The sequence below is a fragment of the Poecilia formosa genome, unplaced genomic scaffold, assembly GCF_000485575.1.
Source record: "Poecilia formosa unplaced genomic scaffold, Poecilia_formosa-5.1.2 Scaffold216, whole genome shotgun sequence".
Lineage (NCBI taxonomy): Eukaryota > Metazoa > Chordata > Actinopteri > Cyprinodontiformes > Poeciliidae > Poecilia > Poecilia formosa.
The window spans coordinates 369573-377153 of record NW_006800155.1 but is presented as its reverse complement, the minus strand read 5'-3'; the positions used below and the strand labels follow the sequence as shown (position 1 = coordinate 377153).

The 7581-nt window shown below is 37.7% G+C and overlaps 1 pseudogene; it reads left to right on the top strand.

Annotated features, from left to right (window-relative positions):
- Nucleotides 1–560: 560 nt before the first annotated feature.
- LOC107838142 (psychosine receptor-like) lies at nt 561–1761 on the top strand (annotated as a pseudogene).
- Nucleotides 1762–7581: the final 5820 nt, after the last annotated feature.

Sequence of the window (7581 nt, the reverse complement as noted above, 5' to 3'; positions counted from 1 at the left end):
CTATCACATCATCTCTGCGGCCATTTCTTTTAAATCAGATGTCATTGTTCAGACACCAGATGGTGCGTATTTATAGAGAACGCTCAGGCTGCAGACTGTTGAGATGACAAGGATAACTGACTAAAAACAGGAACCATTTTAGGACCTTTAAACTTTGAAAGGTAAATATATTTTGTGTTTGAATGTACAGAACTGAAAAAAGCACATTTGATTTATGATGTTGCTGGAAAGTATATTTTATGTGTTTAATTTGATGAAACAACTAAAACAAATTAGAAATAACATTTATGCTCCATGCCGATATTCTACGGCAGAAACTGAGCACATACTTTAAACACAGATTATTATTATTTAATTACAGTCCATAGTGTTTTACATTTTTGACATGTTTTATTTTTCGTAATAATAACACTTCAACATTTTTATATTACCTAAAAAACAACCTTTTCTAGGATTTTCCCTTAAGAAGGAATTTATTCATAATTTTATGAGCAAAGCTAAGAAAAAAAATGAAGTTTCCATGATTAATTATTTTGTTCATTCAAGTTGGACATTGAAAAATGGAAGATTTCCACATCAGCAGAACCTCAGGGGACGAAAACCTAAATCAGAACATCTTCAACCATAGTGATGCAGCTAACAGAACCGATAACCGTTACATGAATGAATTTTCATTGGTGGTAAATTGGATCACTGTTGCCATTGGATTTCCTTTGACTCTGGCGGCCTTATGGGCTGTTTTAATAATGGTGAGTACTTGTTAACTTAGCTTTAGCTGTATTTTTGACATGGTATAAATACTTGAATGATTATAATTATTGGTTTTCTCTTGCCTTCGGTATAAGCCTAGTTGTTAAAAAAGAAATCAAAACCTTTTTTTATACTTGTGGATGAAAAATCATCTAATAGTTAAAGTTGGGAAGAAATGCTTTGTTTTTATTTACCTTTCTTTCATCTTGTTCTCCCTGTAGGTGAAAAATGATCATGGTGCTCCAGTTTACATCTTCAACCTTCTACTTTCTGATGTCATCCAGTACTGCAGCAGAATTACAATGAAAACACAAAATAACAGTGTTTTCGCTAGTTTTGCCCTCAGTTTTGGCTTGGCAGCCAGTATTGGTTTCATGATGTGTGTCTCCCTGGAAAGGTAAATATCCACCTACATATTATTGTTTCTTTTTGACATTATTACATCAGTAATGTCTGACAGCAGGTACCTTTTATTTCAGGTATCTGGTTGTTGCCAAGCCGCTGTGGTACAGATTTAGACGAAATATCCAGACATCTGTGTTGGTCTGTGTCGCAGTCTGGATCTTTTCTCTTAGTTTCACTCTTAGCATTTATCTCTTTTTTAAATATCAGATGAGAGTAATCATCCAGGCTGCTTGTCTCCTCCTCCCTCTTCTCTTGTTCATCTTCTGCCTGGTTGGGACCATTAAAGCTCTGTCTGAAGCTCGCAGTGTCTCTGCTGAGGAAAAACGTTGAATTGTTTCAATTCTTGTTGTGGTTTTGCTCATATATGTTCTGCTTTTCCTGCCCTTTATTATGTATTTTCTGTTGGTAAAACCCTGGGAAAATGTTGCCTTCTTTACTGTGGGAGAAATTGGTCTTTTTCTCAGTCCTCTTGCAGACTCAGCTTTGTATATTTTTCTGAGGAAAACTGAATTTAACCAGCTTGGGGCCTCATTGTGTTGCTGTGTAACATCTCAGAATCAGGAGATCAGCAGCACTGATGATATCAACATGTCAGCTTTTCATTGATGCACAAATATCTTCACATATGACCTTCTTAAAGTATTCCTATGGATTTTTTGTGAAATAGATTGCTTTCAGATTATATATTTTGAATTCTTCATTATCTTTTATATTCAATTACAAACTCTAACTCAAAAATAAATGACAACTTGCTGCTTGATTCTCAGAGTTGTCCCAGTCTCAGTATCTGAGACATTTTCTAAATTATCTTTGTTTTTCTCACATGTTGAATTTAACCAGGTACAACATTTAGAAAGTGTCAAAGTGTTTAATGTGAAAAACTTTAGAACTTTATTTCTTCAGCTGTGAATTAAACCAAAGTAGCTTTTCTGCTAAGTAATTGATTCTGAACCACATACAGTTTTTCCAATAGTAACAAAGCAGATATTTAATTTAGCAGGGATTTAATTGAAATGTTTATTATATATAACATAAATATTAAAAAGGACTAGAGATTTCTTTATAAAAAACAACCATAAAGCCTCCAAATCCTCCCAGGAGGTGGATGGCTTGAAGTTGCAGGTTTTTAATTCTGCAAACCGTTCCATGTTGTGTTATGTGAAGATTAATGTTAATATACTTTTATTTTTAATCATCCACAGTGTGAACAAGGTGAACTATTTTTTTCAGACACAGAATGATGAGTTGAAAAATTTAACTTTCTTGGAATGGAAATATTTGTCAGTTATGAATGTTGAGGGTTTTGTAGGAGTTTGTGACGGTAAGAAATTTGTTTGACGACATTGTAAAGGTTTGTTTTTTCATCTTCTTGTCTCTTGATCTGAAAGAACAACTTTTAATTCAGAATTAAATTTATTTAACAATATTCTCTGATAATGAGTATTATGTTATTTTACACACAGAGCAGTTGTCAGTGTGCAGGGCCTCATTTCGCTGACAGCATAAAACACCATAATGTGCAACAAAACAATATTTATTACGCTCTTAAATCTGCCAGCTGTGTTTGTTTCATTCAATCCTTTTTCAATCAGTAAATGGACTCTTAGATTTTACACACATATGGGTCTGAGGGAAAGTAACACTAATGATCAGTAAGGAAATTCAATAAAAATATACTGATGTTAAAAAAAATAATTTATATTTATAATGGAAGAAGATCATAAATATTGAAGCTCCTTATACAGCCTTTAAGATATTTATATTTTATAGCAGATTCATTATTTTTAACAAGTTTTTGAAATCAGAACTGAGTAAATCTTTTTCATATCTTACAGATGTGAAATAATATTCTAAGTTCAAATATCGTGTTTTCGTGTCCGGCCACTAGATGGTGACATTCTGCATATTGTAGCATTAAACGTCATGCTTCAACACATCGCTATAACCCAGTGGCTGTAAAATGACACATTTGCAGTCACATAAAGTTGTCTTACTTTTCAGCTTTATAATAACTTGTGTAGTTATGTTTAGACATAACTACACAACAATAGAAAAAATCTGATTAGCTGATGTTTGAATATTATATATGAAACTTTTTAAATTTTGTTCAACTTTGAAAAAAAGTCTCAACTTTTCTGCCACGCTGTGTATGCATGGATAGTTTCCACTTTCCCCACCTGAGGTCTGACATGTCCAGCCACAGAGCCCAGAAGCTCTACCTGCAATTTACATTTCTGAGGGTTAATGGTGAGACCAGTTGATCTGATGAGCTGGAAAACATGCTGGAGATGATGGACATGCTCCTGTCCTTTCAAATGGTGTTTCTATGACAGGTAACGGATGTAGATGGAGTCTAGAATCACCTCTGTTTGCAGCCAACTGACATATAAAATGAAGAACAGAACTGTTGCACCTGTGTGTACATGCCTAGCCACAAAACTGACTTGCTTTTCCATAGAGGGATTTCTGAAATCCAAGGAGCCCAGCGCAAAGAACTGAATGACTGATTTCCATCACTTTTTTCCCCTCAGCTGTTGTGGTAAATAATGGCTTCTGATTTACCTTTAACCTGATAGAAGACACCGTTCTTCACCACAAGTAACATCTTCCAAGGCATTTATTTTACCCTGCTCCTTCCCCTCAACTTCTGTGACCTCATCAAAGCATGATTTTAATTTGGATCTGACTTCTGATAGGCAGATATGTCTGAGGGAAAATCAAAGTCATTGAAAGTCATAAAGGGCAGGGTTTCATCTTTCCTTCCACCTCTATGCTGGCCGAAGCTAAAAACTAATCTTTTCTGCTTTGAGCTTTGGCTTTACTGGACACACCTCCAGTTCCACATCATAATCCTTGAAGTGGGTTCTGTAGTTTCTGTGCTCTAGTAGAGACCAAACTACAGATTGGGGAAGAAAGTTTTCCTTCTGTCATCATGACAATATTTTTTTAAGTGTCCTGTGAGCTTCAACAGTTTTCATGTCCGGCCACTAGATGGTGACATCATGCATCTTGTAAAGGTAAAGGTAATTTTATTTATATAGCACATTTTCAGCAACAAGGCGATACAAAGTGCTTTACAGGGTTTAAAAGGAAATACAATCAAAATAACAAACCAAAAGAAAGAGCAAAAGAAGAAAAAGCTAATATGTTGATCCAAAGTAAATAAACTAGATGCTCCTACTCAGGGTTGGTAGATGTGTATAAGTGAGTATCCTCTGGTCTAATTCTTTTTCTGTTTTGGGAGAACAGGAGTCTAAAAGTAGTTGCTAAGGTAGTTTTTCTGGGTTCCAAGTTCTAATCCCTGTTCCGGGTTGCTAAATAAGTCTTAGTAAATATCCTCTGGACTTCTGGGATGTAGGATAACTATAAGTACTCAACAGCTTCTAAGTAATAATAAAAACTAAATGTTCCTGTTCTGGAAGATTTTTTCTGGATTCAAAGTTTGTTCTAATTCCGGTTAAAAGCGAGTACTCCAGAGCAGAGGCGCGGTATGGGGGGGGGAAGTGATGACAACTCTAGAGGCCCTCACAGTGCATTACTTTAACCAGTAATAGTAATTCAGGAAGGAGATGGAGGAGATTGATTGTTTTCACAGATTATCTGTCTCAACTGCTACGACATGGTGACAGCTTTAACAGATATGACGAAAAGATTTTTTTGTTAAAGTTATGTACTGCAGCTTGAATAAAATGCAACTACATAGCATTTCTGAGAAGTCTGGATTGTTTTATGTGTAGCTGCACGTTGCCTATGACTGTTGCTCATGGGGAGACATTTCAGTAATCTAAAACTAATAGAAATAATTTAAGCAACCTATTTGCATACTGGATGTGGACTGTTGGATGTTAAATTCATGAGCAGTAAATATTGTGCTAATTATCAGTATTGAACCAAAGAAAGCAACGCAGATGCAAGCCTTTAAAATTGTGACGCATTTTATGGGCCAAATAGACTCAAAAAATTGTAACAGCAGCTGCGCGGGGGGCCCAAGCTCATTTTTTTGTCAGGGGGCCCACGATTCCTGGCGGCGCCCCTGCTCCATTTCTAACAAAATAAAACAGGAAAAGGAAAGAACACATTAGGGCACATGGCAACATTCAGACAAAACAAAGGGAAAAACAAAGACATGAGTGAAGGCGGTGACATCACAGGGCCATGAAACCACGTTGCTCAGCCTCCCGGCAGAAGTTCAATTAGATGTTGTTATTGAGGAATGTCCTTAGGAGCGCTCAGCTCCACAGCTGCATGGGTAACAGGGGGGGGTGAGGTGGGAAAGAGTGTTATGTTTACATATCTTCAAGGACATTAGAAATATGCAGCCCTTCCAAGGCCACATGGGGAAAGCCAGTTCAGAAACAGAATATCTTAGGTCGGTAAGATTATAAATATCAATCTTCACTAAAGTCTCTCTGATACATCTCAGTTCCCAATCATCCAAATTAGTTTGGTCGTTCCACTGAGCCAAAACTAGCAACTTCTCCAAGATTGATTCCATCCCGTTAGTGAGTTTTAGAGCCCTCAGCTGGGCTGTGAGTCTCAGCAAGACTCACACCCAACTTGCGTCTCTGTCCACACCAACAGTCTGAGTGTTTGCTAGTTCGGCCAAGTCCGTCACAAATTTGTTGATAATCCAGGAATGCACAAGCTCCAAACAGCAGAAATCCTGTTATCCTGAATAAATCCAGGGTGAATCCCGCCGGTTGTGTCCCCTCAGGACAAGAGGCTCTCCTGTGTCCAGCCTTCTCATCAAGAAAATTTGATCAACTGATTTGAGAGATCGGTTGACCAGATCCATAATTTGTAGATTAGGAAGATGTGCAAAGAAAGGCTCCAGAAATATAGAAAAAGACAGGACAAAAACAGAGCAAGCAGGGCAGGTATGGGCAGGGAGGGAGCAGAGGGAAAAAGCGTCCGCCTTCATCGAGAGCAAGAGAGAAAAAACCCACATACGCCTTTGCATTTGTGTGGTTTGTTGTGTGTTGCTTGACAAATAAAACTGATGTGTGTTCACTTCGTCACCTCACACAGTTTCACTGGTTCCTGCGGTTCATCAGACTATATGACTTACTCTGCACCCATCTAAAGGTCAGTTTGTTTTCTGAACATTTATCTAGTGGGTTTCTATTGGTAATGATGCAATTGTTTCTTCATACAGGTTTTAGTTATAAAATAGGTTTTGTGGTATTGGTCTATTTATTTAACCTCACAGGACAGATTTCCTGTTATATGAGAAGAACAAGGCCTCGTTTCAGAAAGTCTGGTTGACAAGCTCTGAGTAGACCAACTCCGCTCTGAGTTACTCAGGGTTTCCTTTTTCAGAACAGGGGATCATTTTAGAAAGCAGCATTATTAAAAACTCAGAATAAGTATTGTGGTACGTATGTATGTGTCAGTGACGTGCGGTAAGGTTCATTGCTGGTGAGGCACTGACTTACGACTTATACACTATGCATGTTATTGGACGTACGGAAATTTCGCACAAGCATAGAACGTTGGGGGGCAAAAAGACTAATCATGTACATGTCATCCATAGCCGCGTTAACTCAGTGAAACTTAGAACTGTAGATATTAATTTCGTGCTATGATTCACAGCAAAGGGAAAGAGGTATTCTCCATGATACATGCAGACTCGTTGCCATAGCAACTGACAACAATGCAACTTCATGTTTTAGGATTTAACACCAAAAAACATTCAAGAATTCAAGAATCCAAAGCCAAGTCTATCCTCGGCATGTCTTTTCTACTCCGTTTGAGGATCATCAAACTGTCTCGAAGCAAAACTTTCAGCTCCGGTGTTGATCTTCCTTTAGTTATTATCTCCTGCTTTCATGTTGATGTCGGAAGAGATGAGAAAACAAATATATCGCTGTACTTATTTACTGTGTGGCTAGCTCCATGGCTAGCTCCATGGCTAGCTCACTGTGTCTTACTCTGCAGTTGTGCAGTCACAATATCTGGGATCATGAGCGCCCCCTGCCATGAGGCAAGAGAACTGCCTGCCTCCCCTGGAGTCTGTTCTCTGCCGTTTCTGATCGCTCCTCCTCACACAAAACACGATACACACAGTTAGTGACAAAAAAACACTGTACATTATATACATAAGCGAAATTATGGAAAATCAGTCCATATATTAAATGTTTTTTAGCCATTTTATTACCGGTGTACAGACAGGAGGAACTGCTCCCATAGAATGGCAGCCAGTGCAGTTAGCTAGAGGTTGATCAATCCAGGTGAGGCTCAGCTTCCTGCTGCCTCACCGGCTTCGCTTCTGAGCATTTGAATGGGAAAATGCAAAAATCCAGTGATTTTGAAGAAAAACTAATCAGAATTGGTTAAGCTAAGTAAAAAATAGATACTTTATAGTACAAACCACAGGGTGAAAATAGCAATATAAATGCTTTTATTATAATATACCATTTTCCCATG